The following is a 17215-nucleotide window of genomic DNA, read 5'->3' on the forward strand; positions in this document are numbered from 1 at the left end:
GAAAAGAAAAGAAAGAAGAAAGTCCTATGTCAACCAAATGAAAACCAGGGCAATGTCCATGTCCTTGGGCCTCCAGATACTGTAACTTATGGGCAAAAATAGCTGCAAAAGGAATCACAGATCCCTCCGGCCCTGACGGCCTGGATCAGGCCAGATGGAGACCACAGGCTCCCCCGCAGGGCCAGGCCTGTGGCTGGCCAGCCTCACCTGCCTGCCCCTTTCCCCAGGTACCATTTTGAAGCCTGGGTTTCTCTGCATTTTTATTCTCTTCTCTCTGGAGTCTGCTGTTCACACGCAGGAGTTACTATGGTAATGGAAAAACCCTGTTGTGTTAGAAATTTTGTAGAAATATAATTTAGGCAGAAGCGTGAAGCTGGTGTGTTTATCTTTTCGTGGGGATGGCAGCCCAGATTCTGAGTTTCCAGGGGAGCTGGAAGAATTCAGGTCTGAGCACAACTGTCCAAACGCCCGGGAAGTGGGTCATCGCCTGGGCCGGTGGACTGGAATGGACCATCCGCCAGGCCTGGGGGAAGCAGGGAAGGCCTGGTGTGGGGCAGAGGACAACACACTGGCCTCACTCCCTTCAGAAAACTGTCAGCACTCCAGGTGTGCTCATCACCCGGAAGAATCTTGTGAATGAATAAATGAGGATAGGGCCTTATTTTTAGTTCGTTCCCCAAGCTTCCCCTTCTCCACTTATTAAGGGAGGAGGCTGGACTGAGACCTCCTGAGAGCAGAGCCTAAAGCTTATTTGGGTTTTGCCCCCTCTTCCCCTGCTCCCCGTCTGGCCCCAATCCTAGGCTCAGTAAATGCTTATGTTGACTTAACGCATAGCACTGAGAACAGGACAGACAGATTTCGTCAGTGATGTGAGGAATAGAGTGGACAGCCCCTTCTGCAGAGATTTAACTGAGCAGAGTTCCTAGGACAGAGCAGCTTTGAGTTCTCATGTGAGTCTTGAGACCTCTCTCTACAGGGGTGAGCCTCCCCACCTCCCCCAGACAACCCAGGGTAGTTCTTGATGACCTACTATGCAGAACATTTCTGTGCCTCACAGTGTGACCGGCCGGCTTATCGGCCCTGCCTCCACTATTCCACCCCTTCCATTGTGTTTTGAGGCTAATTATCTTTTCCTCTGCTCTGCGGCATAAACCACAGGGAGGTGACTTAGGTGTTCACACTAGCGTTTCATCAGAATCATAGTCTCGTGGAGTGTAAGCACTGCCATGGATCTGAAAGATCATCTGGAACCATGAGCGACTCACAATCTCTTTTCCACCCAGCCCTCTAACAGGATGAAACACACTTCGATCAGGAGGAGGAACCCTTCTAAAGCGGTGACTCTAACTGGGGGTAGGGTGGGGGGGGGGTCACATTTGGAATCACAGAGGGTTGGGGGAGGTACCTGTCAGGTTTGCTTTGTGTCATCTAGAAGGCAGAGGTCTGGGGGAAAGGCAACACAGGGCAGATACACTTTGATAAAGGTGACCAAGGACAGCCTGAATGACACAGCTAGAAGCAGTCCCGAACCCCCTACACCCCATGGTTCTGATATCCCTTTGTCTGTGCCGAAAAACACCAACCAAGTTAACAACTAATTGTTTTGATGTGGGAAGCGAGGGAGACCCAATGATGGGAAGCAACCAGAAACACACAGAAAAAAGACAATGCTTTGTGTCAAATTCAGGTCCCTGACTCCCAACCCAGGTTAGGATGTAGCACAGTACATAGCTGCCTAAAAAGGACGATGCTTTCTGAAGGAGAGGAGTAAAGGTATTGATCTGTTCAATCATTAATATGATATTGTGGGGTGAGTTGCGTCTGGGTAGCTCAGTCGATTAAGCGTCCGACTCTTGATTTCGGCTCTGGCTGTGAGCTCATGGTTCACGGGTTTGAGCCTCACGTTGGGCTCTACACTGACAGGGTGGAGCCTGCTTGGGATTCTCTCTCTCCCTTTCTCTCTGCCCAACCCCCTCCCACCCCGCCCACTGGCACCGTCTCTCTCTCAAATAGATAAACTTAAAAATAAAATAAAATAAATGTGGGATGAAGAAGGAGCCCAGGAGAGAGGTGGGAAAGGCAGGGGACCTCGGGCATCAGCTAGAGCTAGGGAAGTGGAGCCGTGCGGTTGGGAGGGCAGAGGCTGTTCTCCAGGATCTGCAGGCTGGGAAGGAGAGGGCTGCAGGGCTGAGGGCCCTCGCTGGGACACCTCTCTCCAGCTCCCTAGTCACTGACATCATGTTGGTCACGCACCAGCTCTACCACTTGCCAGCTGAGTGACTCTGGCGAGTTGCCTAAATCTCGCTGTGCTTCAATTTCGTCTTTCGTAAAAACGAAGATGGCAGTGAAAGTCCTCATCTGCCAGGTGACTGTGGGGATCAAGCAAGGGAGTAAGTGTGAAGTAGTAGGAGGTGATCTACTGTGTTAACAACAATGCGTGTATCGCCCTGGCTGGTTTAAGGGTGCCCAGAAAGCCAAACAAAGAATGTCAGAGTTGTTAGAAAACGCGAGCAGTTACCATGGAGAAGATGTATCAAAGCAAAGGGGGTGGGAGGCGGGGGGAGAGGGGAGGTTAACCAGAGCCACCAGAGTCTGTCTTGGGCAAATCAGTGAAGGGGGGGCTTGAGTGTTGAGGCCTCTCATATACCTGCCAAGCTTGGTACCAAACGATTTTCATTCTTTTTCTCCAAGCCCTCCCTGCTCGTAGAGCCTTCCTCCCACCTCCCAGGTATCTGCTCCCATCCCACCCTTTGGCCGTAGGTACAACCTCCCACCACCTGGTGTGGTTCCCTCATGCAAGGACACTTGTATTTGCAACTTTACTGACAGTGGCCATCAGACCTTCCCTGCGCTCAGATCCCTGCCTGTCCCCTGCTAGGTGACAGACGGCTGCATCGAGGAACAAATCCTAGACATTCATGGCATACTGCTTTCTGAGTGCCAGAGTGGCCTTCATAACCATTTCAGGCGACGGTCACAAAGTTTTTTTTTTTTTTCAACATTTATTTTATTTTTGGGACAGAGAGAGACAGAGCATGAACGGGCGAGGGGCAGAGAGAGGGGGAGACACAGAATCGGAAACAGGCTCCAGGCTCTGAGCTGTCAGCACAGAGCCCGATGCGGGGCTCGAACTCACGGACCGCGAGATCGTGACCTGGCTGAAGTCGGATGCTTAACCGACTGTGCCACCCAGGCGCCCCGGTCACAAAGTTTTAAATTGGTATTCTAGACAAATATGTGGTTTGGGATCAAAGGAAAGCAAAGTGCTCATCAGGAAGGATTCCTGGTCATAGCAGATCGAGCTATTTCTTTCCCAGGGTGACGTTCACCACGCCCAGTTTCCTCTACCTATATGTCCCAAAGACACCTCCCATGCCATCTGTCCCAAACTGATGGCACCATCGTATCTTCAAAACCAGCTTCCCCTTTGTTCCTTTTCACAGGTGTTGGCAGCCCCCACGATTAATCAAATCTGAAACGGGTCGTTCATTCTTGATTCTCCCCCCTTCCTGAACACCCTGCCACCATTCAACCGTGTCTGCTAAATTCGGGGTGACCAAGTGCTATGGTCTGATAGGTTGTGTTACCCCCAAATTGATATGTTGAAATCCTAATCTGCAATGAGATGGTATTTGGAGGTGGGGCCTTTGGGAGGTACTTAGACCATAAGACTAGCACCCTCACGAATGCAACTAGTGTTCTTATATAAGAGACCCGATGAGAGAGCTCCCAAGCCCCCTTGTGCCATGTGGGGATACAAGAAGTCTGTGACCTGGAAGAGGGCCCTCACCTGACCATGCTGCCACCCCGGTCTTGGGCTTTCAGCTTCTAAAATTATGAGAAGTTTGGGGCGCCTGGGTGGCTCAGTCGGTTGAGCCTCCGGCTTCGGCTCAGGTCATGATCTCACGGTTCGTGAGTTCAAGCCCCGCGTCGGGCTCTGCGCTGACAGCTCAGAGCCTGGAGCTTGTTTCAGATTCTGTCTCCCTCTCACTCTGCCCTGACCCTGCTTGTGCTCTGTCTCTCTGTCTCTAAAATAAATAAACATTAAAAAAAAATTTTTTTTAAACAAAATACATTTAAAAAAAATTTTAAAAAATAAAAATAAAATTATGAGAAGTTTCTGTTGTGTATAAGCCACCCAGGCTGTGGTATTTTGTTCAAGCAGCCTGAATGCACTAAGGCACCAACTGTCCCAGTTTTCCTGGGACTGAGGAATTTCCCAGGATGTGAGACCTTCAGTGCCAACATTAGGGAAGTGTCATGGACGTAATGTTCTAGGCAAAATTCTGGGAAGGATGTGACCCTTAAGCATTCGTATAGCAGTCAGTGTTATGCCACATCCATATCTCTCAGATTTTGGGGACTCTTGTTAACATCCACTGCCAAGTCTCTGCCTCTGAACTTAGGGGCTTCACCTCCCACCCCTGCCCAACCTCCGAAATCTCTGCCCACCTGCGCGTAGATCAGAAGTGCTAGGAAACGGGGCTTCTGGGTGGCTCAGTCCGTTAAACGTGTGACTTCAGCTCAAGTTATGATCTCACAGTTTGTGAGTTCAAGCCCCATGTTGGGCTCTGTGCTGACAGCTCAGAGCCTGGAGCCTGCTTCCGATTCTGTGCCTCCTTCTCTGTCTGCCCCTCCCCCACTCACGCTTTGGCTCTCTCTGTCTCTCGAAAAGAAACATTATGGAATTTTTCCTAAAAAAAAAAAAAAAAGCGTTAGGAAACTCTGAGCCTTGGAAGCAGTTCTCTGGAGTGGTGTACAAATACCCCAGCCCCCTCTTTTGGAAAGGATAATTTGGAGATGTGTTATTTTACACCATCTCTCAGTTTCGCCACACATTTAAGCAGGTGATTCGCTGCCTGCCCCTCTCTCTGGGTCGCTTCCCTGCCGGCGCTCCCTGTACTTCTCAGATAAACTACTTGCCCCCCCAGTCTGCTTCCAGGGAAACCCAAGCAAAAACAGTCACCCGAGGAGAAGCCCTACGCCTCACATTCGAGCTTGTAGATCAGGACTATTCAATAGAGCTTCCTGCGCGATGGGAATGTTCTAGAGATCTTTGCTGTCCATAGCGAGAGTCACTGGCCACGGATGGCTATGAAGCATTTGAAATGTGGCTAGTGTGACTGATAGGCTGAATTTTCAAGTTTACTCAATTTTTTTTTAATTTTTTTTAACGTTTATTTATTTTTGAGACAGAGACAGAGCATGAACGGGGGAGGGGCAGAGAGAGAGGGAGACACAGAATGGGAAGCAGGCTCCAGGCTCTGAGCCATCAGCCCAGAGCCCGATGCGGGGCTCGAACTCACGGACCGTGAGATCGTGACCTGAGCGGAAGTCAGACGCGCAACCGACTGAGCCACCCAGGCGCCCCAAGTTTACTCAATTTTAACTAACTTATACTTTACTAGCCACATGTAGCTTGTGACTATCATATCGGATAGCACACATTAGAGGTCAATCATACCTTTCTCTTTAAAGAATTAAAAAGTGTTCTGATTTCTTAAAAAACAAGGGTTGGGGATTGATAAGAAGAAGGGGTGTGGAAGAGGTGGGGTGAAAACCCCGGTTTTTGACAATTCCCTTTCCCCTGGGTCTGTGGAAAAAAGTTGTGTAGTTGGAGGATGATTCACTGATGCTGTCCATAAAAGATAGGACTCACAAATCATAGACTTACCTGCGTTAATTATAAATAAGGCTGGCACCCCTCAGGATGCTCTTAGGTCTTATAAAACTACTCAAGTGTTCTCTCGGTAAAGTTCAAGCTACATCCAAGCTACTTTAGTACGTCTTGTTCTTTCAGCCACATGTTCTTAGAGACGAGGTTTCCCATGACCTTGGGTTTATTAGGTCGCCATGAGAGGTTGAGAACAACCTCCTTGGCAGGCACGTTGAATACATCTTCCTAGGAGAGAGTGTTTGCTAATAACCATTTGTAGTGCTGAGAAAAAAATTAAAATCTCTTCCCAAAGTCAGGCTGTTCACACAAACCAAGGGCCCTTGTAATTATGCAGAGTTTTGTGTTGTGACCAGTTGTGCCTTGTTGAGACAGAGGATGCAGTATGGCGACAGGTAAGTGCTCGGGCTTTGGGCCACCGTGACCTAGGGCAGACACCTGACACTTCCTCTGTGTGACTGTGACCGTTCGTCACTTAATCTTTCCCCATCTGTACAATGGGCATAATAGTTGTCCCTAATACCTGCCCCACTGCAGCGGTGTGAAAAGAGTAAACGAAGCAATGGGAGGAGAGGTCGGCACATTGCCTGGCATCCAGAAGGCCCTCGGTAATTAACATCACCTTCACCAGTGGCAGCCCACAGACCCGAGTTCCGATCCCAGATCGTGTGACCTTAGCCAAGTTGCCTAACCTCTCTGTGTCTCCATTTCCTCATTTTTTAAAATTTATTTATTTATTTATTTATTTATTTAACCTTTATTTATTTTTGAGACAGGGAGAGACAGAGCATGAACTGGGGAGAGGGTCAGAGAGAGGGAGACACAGAATCCGAAACAGGCTCCAGGCTCTGAGCCATCAGCACAGAGCCCGACGCGGGGCTTGAACTCACGGACCACGAGATCATGACCTGAGCCGAAGTCGGACGCTCAACCGACTGAGCCACCCAGGCGCCCCTCCATTTCCTCATTTTTAAAGTAGGGATGATCTCTAGCTTGAAGGATAGCGTAGAACACAGATCATTCGTAGGCAGTACTTGGTATGCAAATTGGTACTAATTATGTAATTATCATTCTACCCTTTCCCCCTGTAGTGATAGGCACATGGTGGAAATGGAATGAACACTTTCCCACTTGATTTTTCCCTCCTCTGCTGAAAAATGCTAGGCCTCTTTGAAATCACATTAGTGAACTCTGAAATTTGAGTTGCAGTCTATCAAGCTACGTCAAGGGTATTCCCTCATTTGACTTCTTGTTTTTTTCTGATTGTAGTCAGGGATAAATTTGGTATTTTATATGGCAATTTCAGTCAGATTTTTTGGGAGGGGGCTAGGAATAAACCAACATTATATGAGTACTTTGTGTCCAGCCCTGGGTCCAGATTTACCTATATAGTCTCATTTTGTCTTCATAACAATTCTCCGTTGTTCCTCTAAGGGGCTAGTCTCATACCCATCTCAAAGGTAGGGAAACCGAGGCAAAGGGTGGCTAAATGGGTGGTACAAGATCATACAGGGCAAAGCCATGTTTCAAAGCCAAGCTGTCTCTCTCCACAGCCCCAGGTCTCTGGTCGTCTGCTATTTCCACACGATGTGAGCTTTTCCTCTTCTTCAAGGGGCTCAATCCTGGCCAAATCTTGCTAACATGAGGGCGGCCACATCCACTTAAGCTCTTCTGAGTGTCTCTGTTCTTTCCTCTCCTTGACCCGCTAGATCCCAGCAGCAGTTCAGGCCCTGGTCTCCCTGCCCTCAAGGTCTAGGTGGACAGCAGCTGTCCCCACTTGTCACATCATGGCGGTAGATCCTGTGCTTGCTATTCTGGGGTTAAAGAGCTCAGTGAAGCATATAATGCTATAATGGATTTCCAGTTGCTTTAGCTAACGTCCTAGCTCTGGTTTCCTGCTCTGGTTCCACTGCAGGCCTTTACCATTCTGATGGAGACCAGGTAGCACAGACTGGGGGGTAAGTGGTAATGCGGTGCGTGCATGCTGCAGGGAGCCAAAAGCAGGTTTTTGGTTCGGTCTCATCTCTCTTGTCTGTCTCTATCTCTCTGCCTCTCTCTCCAACAAACTGTTTATTACACAGACACAAATGTGTTGCAAAACTCCCCCTTTTCAAAAGCAAGATGGGGGCGCCTGGGTGGCTCAGTCAGTTGAGCGTCCGACTTCAGCTCAGGTCATGATCTTGCGGTCCGTGAGTTCGAGCCCCGCGTCGGGCTCTGGGCTGATGGCTCGGAGCCTGGAGCCTGCTTCCGATTCTGTGTCTCCCTCTCTCTCTGCCCCTCCCCCGTTCATGCTCTGTCTCCCTCTGTCTCAAAAATAAATAAACTTAAAAAAAAAAAAAAGCAAGATGGCAGCTCATTTCCAGGCTGCTCTGGTGGGTTGAACAATAACCATATATGGGCCAGATCCGGGCTGCATGTCACATAATTCACATTCTTGGCTTCTTGAGTCACTGTCATTATCTAACCTTTCCAGAGAGCCTGCAGTGTGTGGGCATGGATGGACAGGAAATCAGATAAGCCCCATCTGTGTGCGCATCTGCTTGGGGACCTCTTTACCTGTTTCTGGAGAAAGAGTTTCACATTTGCAGTAACATGACTGAAAAATTCTTGCCTTAGAATCTAAGGCCTCTTCAACTCTGGAGGGAACTATCAGAGGTTCCAAATAGAGACAGATTGTAAAACTGTTCTACAGTGAGAATCATTCTCCAAATCCAGCCTTCATGCCAAACCTTTTCCTATTCCCTTTACTCTCAAAACTATTGAGACAGATTCTTCTTCTGCCCTCAGTCCAGCCCTCTTCAAACTGGAAGCACCTTCGGAAGCTTTCTTTTGGAAAATTATCCCTACGTGGTGGAACGCATCCCTGCCCCTCTCCTTATCTGTCCGTGTGCCCCCCACCCCCATCTTTGCCCCCTGGTTTGTGTAGAAAGCCTTAATAAGAAACAGTCTGTGAGAGTTTTCCAGGGCTCTGCAGTGAGGTGAGGTGGGGGAGCTCATCCCATCCCAATGGTCCCTGTGTGAGGTCCAGGCTTAGGGTTGGGATACCCACATTCTCCTGAGGAACTGGTTGGCTACTATCCTAGGGACCCTGTCAACTAACTCTGGGCTCACGCACTTGAAGGCCCATGGGGCATTTCCCATGAGGAGCGTGGGCTGGGTGGGCCACGTGAGAACTGAGAGCACGTGTGTCCTTCAGAGGGGAGCTGTCAGCTCCAGCTGATGCTGCCATCTGGGAAGGCAGGCCCAGTATTGTTGTACCTTCCATATCTTCTGATTGTTTTTTTTTAAAGAGAAGCCAGAAATGCTTTCCAACAATAGGACATGTCTCAATTTGTTAAGGTTGGCGACCATCCAACTGAAACATAAACAAATAGTCCTGGAAGGACCCAAACAACATATCAGTGGGCCACATTTGGCCCACAAGCCGCCATTTGCAACTTGAGGCAAACCCTCCTGGCATTGACTACCGAACCCACATGCATGGCCTCCACTTAGCAAGCCTAGAGGATGTTGTGGCATGCATTTTTTTACTCGATAGTATTTCAGGCTTCACCTTCTGTATCCTTGTTTCCGTTTCTTTTTTCTCCATCCTCATCACTTAATCCTGTTGAATATTATCTTGTTAAATTGCATGTGCCACTGAAGAGAGCTTTTTGGAATAAGAAAGAGAAGTCATCCACTACTTATCTGCAGCACGCCTTTCTGCCCCGTTTCCCCACGCCTGCCCGCTTGGACAGGTCTTCAGATGAATGCCAATTAGTCTAAGACAATCATAGTAACTCCACTTCTCTTGCCAATGACTGGGTTGGGCATAGTCATGTGACATACCTCTGACCAATGAGATGTAAGATAAAATCAGAGGGAAGGGGAAGCACCATGGGAAAGTTTTCCTTGGTGAAAAATCTCCTGAGTTCCTGATGCTCTTGTCAGTCCCAGAGCTAGCAACCCAGGGCCTCCCTCCCTCTGCTTCTGGTCAGGTGAAATAGTTAGTTTTTCTTCATATTGAAGCTACTTTTGGTCAGGTTTTTCTATTGTTTGCTACCAAAAGCATCCAAACTGATACAGAAAAGAAAATTTCTGGGTCCCGAACCATGCTCCACTCAAGAGATGAGATTACTTATCTATCAGTGGGCCCAGGCTGACTGCCCCTTGAGGCCTCTTTCATGGAGAAAACCGAAGACTCCGCCCTCTCTGCCAGGTACTTGGGAACAGATCATAGGCACATTCATTTGGTGACACTTACCAAATGCCTACACGTGCAACACTCACCTCCAACAACCATGTGGGTAGGGGCAGGAGGCACCAGATGTGTGACAACCTCACAGAATTCCAAAGATGAAAGCTGGAGGGAGTCCTTGCTTCAAAGGGACAGGTGAATACATTTTCATCTCACAACCTCTCGCGATTCCCAAACTGTCAGCATTGGGCCAGCTTGGGCCTCCCTCCTTTCTTGTAGCAACATTTTAGCCTCTTACTCTACCATCAACTAGAAAGTGTGGTTAGAGACACCTGGCAGAGGCGTCCAGGGCTTAGCCAGCCTTGAAGGGGCTGCAGTGAGGAGATGTGGAGGGTGTTCACTACATTCCACAGCGGCCACCCTATGGTCTGGGAGTCCTTCTCCCTAACTCTAGGTTCCTCCCAATACCTTCCATCTCCTGAACCCATTAAGGCCACAGGAAACCCTACGAGGAATGATGATAATACTAACAGCAGCAGTAATGGTAGGAATGATTAATCCCGAGTGGGACTGTGTGCGTCAGACCCTGTCCTAAGTGCTTTACTTCTATTAGCTCGTGTAACTCTCGCAGCAACTCACGACTTAGGGGATAAGTTGTCCCCATTGTATACATGAGGGACCTGGGGCCCCAGTCATGTAACTAGGCCCCTCACAAAGCACGGATTCGAAGTGAGGGGGTATGGTTCCAGGGTTTGTGCTAACACTGACCCACCCAGGGCTAATTGTGACCACTGCTGGCATGGGAAGAGGGGATAGGAAAACGTTTACTTCTCACTCTCTGCATGACTTGGATTTTTTAAAAAACTTGAACATGCACTACTTTGGGCTGGGTTAAAAATATTAGACATGACAGCGACCACACACTCTTGGGAGCGTGTGTCTAAAGATTGTACACCTTAACCTCTGACCTGCTGCCCCTCGTACAAGCCTATGTGTCCCATTCCTCCAAATTTCTACCATCCTCCACACTGAGGAGACACAAGAAGAAGAGAGATAAAGGGTGGATTCTACAGGAACCATATGGTCCCCAGATAACCTTGGCTAGAGCACCTCTGACCTGGGGAAAGGGTGAAGTGGAGAATTAGTCAAGTAAAGATGCAAGGAAGGTGAACTTGGGCGGGGCATTTGTCTTCGCTCTTAGATTGCAGGGTTTATAGCATGAGGGTCAGAAGCTACTGATGCGTTTCTACAAAGCGAGCATCTGATTTCTTGGGTAGGTGTCTTTCTTCATTTAGATGCATGTGCCAGTACTATGGCTATGTAACAGTTACCCCCTCAGTTCGGTGGCATAAACAGCTACCCATCACGCTTATGGATTCTGTGGGTCAGAAATCCAGCCGAGGCAGAATGGAGATAACTTGTTGTATCTGCTCCGCAGTGCTGGGCCTCAGCTGGAAGCCTTGAAGGCTGAGAGCTGGGATCCTCTGAAGGCTCGTTCACTTGCGTGTCTGGTGGTCGGTGCTGCCTGTTGGCCGAAGGTCTCAGTTCCTCTCCAGGTGATCTCTCTACTTGGACTAGTCTTGGCTTCCTCACTGCATGGTGGCCGGATTCCAAAAGTGAACATTGAGAAGATGGCGGGGAAGGGAAGAAGAGAGAGAAATGCAAGCACCAAGTGGAAGCTTTACCCTTCTTGGGATCTAGCAGCCTAAGTCACACAGTTTCACTTCCGCCATTCCCCAGTAGTCAGCACAGTCACAGGCTCGTGCCTAGACTCAAGGGAAAGGAAAACAGACTCTACCTCTCAGTGACTGGGTGTCAGTCGCACTGTAAGAAGGACATGCTGTATGAGATAGATATCTCCATCTTTGGAAAACCATCTGTCCTGTCATATGATGATGACAGCAGCAGTAGAATGTCAGGTGTCATCAACCAGAGAGACCACCCGCCCCTGTTATAGCTTTGAAAACACTCCTCACACTAGTTTTAACAATTACCCATCCTACAGGTGTGCTGTTTCAAAGGGGCACATGCACCCCCATGTTTATAGCAGCGCTATCAACAATAGCCAAAGGATGGAAAGAGCCCAAATGTCCACTGACAGAAGAATGGATAAAGAGGATGTGGTATATGTATAATGGAGTATTACTCGGCAATCAAAAAGAATGAAATCTTGCCATTTGCAACTACATGGATGGAACTAGAGGGTATCGTGCTAAGTGAAATTAGTCAGAGGAAGACAAAAATCCTATGACTTCACTCATATGAGGACTTTAAGACACAGAACAGATGAACACAAGGGAATGGAAGCAAAAACAATGTAAAAACAGGGAGGGGGAGAAAACATAAGAGACTCTTAAATATGGAACAAACAGAGGGTTTCTGGAGGGGTTGTGGGAGGGGGGATGGGCTAAATGGGGAAGGGGCACTAAGGAATCTACTCCTGAAATCATTGTTGCACTATATGCTAACTTGGATGTAAATTTAAAAAATAAAAATAAAAGAAACAAGTAAATAATGCATTTAATTTGTTAATAAAAAAAAAAAAAACAATTACCCATCCTTCCCTTCCATCAGAGTCTTGTTCTGAGCCAGTTAATCTGAGAAACCGGTCTCTGTTCACGGATGCTAATGGGTTACTCATCTCATAAGACCTAACTACAACTAATAGGGACCTGCTTTCTGGAGACATGATTATTTAGCCTAAGAAGTGACTTAATAATGGTCCCAGAAGAAGGGAGTGGGCACAACTGGCTCTCTTTTGGTGCCGCTCAGCTCATACTGAGTGGACAGCCACTTGTCTCTCTGAATGCCAAGCAAGGATCTGTATGACAGTTCAATTAGTGTAAGATTGCTAAGAGCAGGTATTCACTGCATACCTGAGCATGTAGAGGGGAGCACACAGAAGTCCTTTATCTTCTGGATCAAAGATGTTAGCAATAATGGTGTTTGAGTGGTAGAATTAGGAGCAATTTTTGTTCTCTAATTTTCTCTATTTCCTAATTTTTTTCATGAGTACGTATTACTTTTACTTTATTGTTTTTTTTAATGTTTATTTATTTTGAGAGAGAGAGAGAGAGAGAGACAGAGTGCGAGCAGGGGAGGGGCAGAAAGAGAGGGAGACACAGAATCCAAAGCCGGCTCCAGGCTCTGAGCTGTCAGCACAGAGCCCGATGCGGGGCTCGAACCCATCAGCCGTGAGATCATGACCTGAGCTGAAGTTAGACGCCCAACAGACTGAGCCACCCAGGCACCCCTGTATTACTTTTATAATAAAAGAAAGAACATTTTAAAACTTTCATCAGTAAGAGATAGGCCGACAGGAAACTTTGGCTCCAACCCTTCTCTGTCACTATCATTGTGACCTCTGCCAGGGCCCTAGAGAGACAGCTCTCTGACTTTGTTCCCACAGGTGTCGATGTTGACACCATACCTAACTCCTGCTCCATCACAAGGTTGTCACGATTATCTCATGGGTGAGCAAATGCAAAACATTTGGAAAAGGCATTATTGCAAAGATACTATTTCTTGCTATTGGCCCTTTTTCCCCCTGAATAAGCTAGACTTCCCCAAAACGATAAAAGTGAAGCCAAGTTGTTTACTTGTTTACCCTAACATCCATGGCCATTGCGGAGGCAGACGCCAAAATATAGGTTTCACAACATATTTAGAAATCCTGTGAAGCTCCTATCACAAATAGAATTTCCTTTAGCATTTTCTTCTTTGGCCTTCTCGACATCTATCTTACAACTCTATGCAGCACCTGTGAGCTAATAAATAATGTATTCAAAGAATTCTGCAAATCCGGAAAGGTCACCATTTGTACACCATCAGTCTATCAACAGAAATTTTTGGCTTAAAGTAAAAAAGCAGGTTTATTTTGGTGACTGGTGACTTGGAATACCAGCTGCAAAAAAGGAATGGGAAATGAAGACCTGCCACCTAATCCCTTTCCAAATATTCATTTAAAGTCCAACTTTCATCAGAGTGGGTGAGTCTTCATGGGTGAAACCTTGCCAGATGGATTGCTGGTGGGAATGCAAACTGGTGCAGCCACTCTGGAAAACAGTATGGAGGTTCCTCAAACAGTTAAAAATAGAACTACCCTAGGACCCAGCAATTGCACTACTAAGTATTTATCCAAGGGATACAGACAGGTATGCTGTTTCGAAGGGGCACCTGCACCCCAATGTTTGTAGCAGCACTATTGACAATAGCCAAATTATGGAAAGACCCCAAATGTCCATCGACAGATGAAAGGATAAAGAAGACGTGATATATATATATACAATGGACTATTACTTGGCAGTCAAAAAGAATGCAATCTTGCCATTTGCAACAACATGGAGGGTATTATGCTAAGCGAAATTAGTCAGAGAAGGACAAATATCATATGACTTCATTCATACGTGGAATTGAAGATACAAAACAGATGAAAATAAGGGAAGGGAAGCAAAATAATATAAAAACAGGGAGAGGGGCAAAACATAAAGAGACTCTTAAATGCAGAGAACAAGCTGAGGGTTGATGGAAGGGTTGCTGGAGGGGTTGGGCTAAATGGGTAAGGGGCATTAAGGAGGATACTTGTTGGGATGAGCCCTAGGTGTTATATGTGGGGGATGAATCACTGGCTTCTACTCCTAAAATCATTATTGCACTATACGCTAACTAACCTGGATGTAAATTTAAAAAATTAAATTAAAAAAAAAAAAGAAAGCTTGCCAGATGGGTACATGAAGATTGGGAAAGCGGCATAACCTGGAATTGAGACGAGTTGGGTTGCTACAAGCCTTCATTAAGAACTGAGGGTATGGAGGCCCCTGGGTGGCTCAGTCAGTTAAGCATCCAACTTCCTCCTAGGTCGTGATCTTGTGGTTCATGAGTTCAAACCCTGTGTCGGGCTCTGTGCTGACAACTCAGAGCCTGGAGCCTGCTTCAGATTCTGTGTCTCCCTCTCTCTCTCTGCCCCTCCCCATCTCGTACTCTGTCTCTCTTTCAAAAATAAATAAACATTAAAACAATTTTTTAAAATAAAAAGAACGGTGAGTATGCACAGCCTGCCGTGGGTGTCAGCTCTGTTATGGCCTGCAGTCCCAGGCCCTGCCTGCCTCATGGCACAGCTGAAGAGGTTAATGACCCCACAGAGACTCAGGACCACTCACCACCAGCTCCTTGGATCCCAGAGCAATCCTGACTGAGGCCCTAAGCCCTTGCACAGAAGCCCCATCCTTGCCCCCAAGCTGGGAATGACTTGTATCGATGACTTCAGTCTCACCGGTTTCTTATGTTTCAGCGGCCCCACTCTTCCCTCGTCCTGTGCCGTGAACATGACCTGCAACAGGCACTCTCACCCAGAATCCATGAAATAGACGATATCCCCATTCTCCCAACGAGGAATGTAATTTAGAGTCGTCAGAGGACTTGCCAAAGGCACACACCAATGGCAAAGTCAAGTGTGCCCATCCCAAATCCCTTCCTTTTGGCCCATGTGCAGCCCTGCGTCCCCAGCTCCCGCTGGATCCCCGGGGTGAGCTTCCACCCCCTCCTTCCGCCCTCACCGTCTCCATTCAGTAGCACCTGTGTCTTCTCCAGGGCACGTCACTGTTGCTTCCTGTGTGCTGTGGGCTTGGCCGCTTCAGAGGTATAATCACTGGGTGCCAGGGAATTTGGTCTGGAGAAATTTCACCTTATCGGGAGAAAGGAACACTTTCATTGCTTTCTCCGCCTGAACAAACACAGCTCACCACCGGGAAACACAGTATTGGCAATTTCCCCTTCTCTCCAGGCCGTGGGATGCCCTCAGGTCTCTGACTTCCAATATCTGGCCTAAGATGCAGCCGGTTTCTTTCAAAATAAGGGGTCCCGTCTTTGGAAGATGGCACCCTGACTTCACAAGAGCTGTGCTAACCGTACTCAGAGCAACTCTCACAGTGAAAAGGTGAAAACCTCAAGCACAGAAAAGCCACCAGGATCTCTCCTGCTGTCCTTAAACAGGGTGGTCTGGCAGGGAAGTCTGATTTGTATTGTTTTCAAAACCTAACATTTTGTTTGTTTTCCATCAGGGTAGGCTAGTCAACAGTGAGCAAAGCCTTTCTTATGGCTAAGAACACAGGGAGAATTCTAAACCAGTTTTTAAAATTGAAAATGGACATCCAGCCCAGGAATCTTAATCTACAAGACAGAAATATGTGTTTGCATGTTCTGTCTCAGTTGCTTGAGAAGAGGCTCCCGTATCTTGTGACCAAAGGCCTCTGGTCCCAGAGGCTGTGTGGGTCTGGTTCCTGACAGGCCTAGAATTCCAGCTTCTAATCTTTTGCAGACCTCAGTATGGACAGACTAAACTTGAAATGTCTGCAAAGGCACTACATGTGCTGGCTCTTTTCTGGGCTCAAGTTCATGCCTTGATTGCATGAACTGTCTTCCGTGGAGAGGCAGACTTATTTCACTCCAGCTCTTTAATCATTGTTTGTACGAGGCTTGATCAAACTTTCTGAAGGGCAATTGGTTTTAAATAGGCATTCACAGGCTCAGCTGAGGTCTAAAAAATACATTTTCATTCTATTGTAGTGGCAGGATACACAGAAAATTGCACGGGGATCAAAGAAAGCAAGAGAGGGGAGGGTCAGCTCAGGACAGGAAGAGAATACATGTGTCCACAAATTACATAATCTACAATTACGTAATACATTAGCAAGTAACGCTCTAGGTCCCAAACTCTCTGGGAGGAAAAAAATAATAACTTGTTTTCCTCTTCCCTTGTCCTTTTCTTCCTTCTCAACAGTGAAAATGAGTTATGATGCAAAATCATATTGCTCGAAACCTGTTATCAACACCCACCCTTGGAGACAATATTAAACAAGCAGAGAATGACTATTCTCCATTTAATTCTCCTATAACACCGTTACTATAACTACCACTACTAAGTACGACATCCGGATAGGCCTTCTCAGATTACAAAACTCTTCTTATTCCATTTGTCACTCCAAAAAAACTCTGACTCTTTGTTGCCTGATCCTCACTTCGGAGATGAGTCAATCCATCAGTTTCTCACTATGTAGACAGGAAAGGTCCAAATCTACACTCTCTGATGATACTGTGGATTGGGATTTGGGGATGGCTGCCCCCTCCGTTTCTACCCTTGACCCTCTAGAGAGTGATTAGCACACCGTGTGTGAGTAGTGGCCACCAAATTCTGTCTGGTCATCGAATTGTTGCGGAACAGTCTTAAGCCTAGAGGTTTAACACTACAACCGCTTTCTTGTATGTCACAATTTTGTAGATCAGGAATTCAGAGAGGACTTGATAAGGTGGTTCTTCTGCCTGTGGTGTAGACTGAGTCATTCGGTGGTATTCAGCCAGAGTGAGCT

The sequence above is a fragment of the Prionailurus viverrinus genome, chromosome F2, assembly GCF_022837055.1.
Source record: "Prionailurus viverrinus isolate Anna chromosome F2, UM_Priviv_1.0, whole genome shotgun sequence".
NCBI lineage: Eukaryota > Metazoa > Chordata > Mammalia > Carnivora > Felidae > Prionailurus > Prionailurus viverrinus.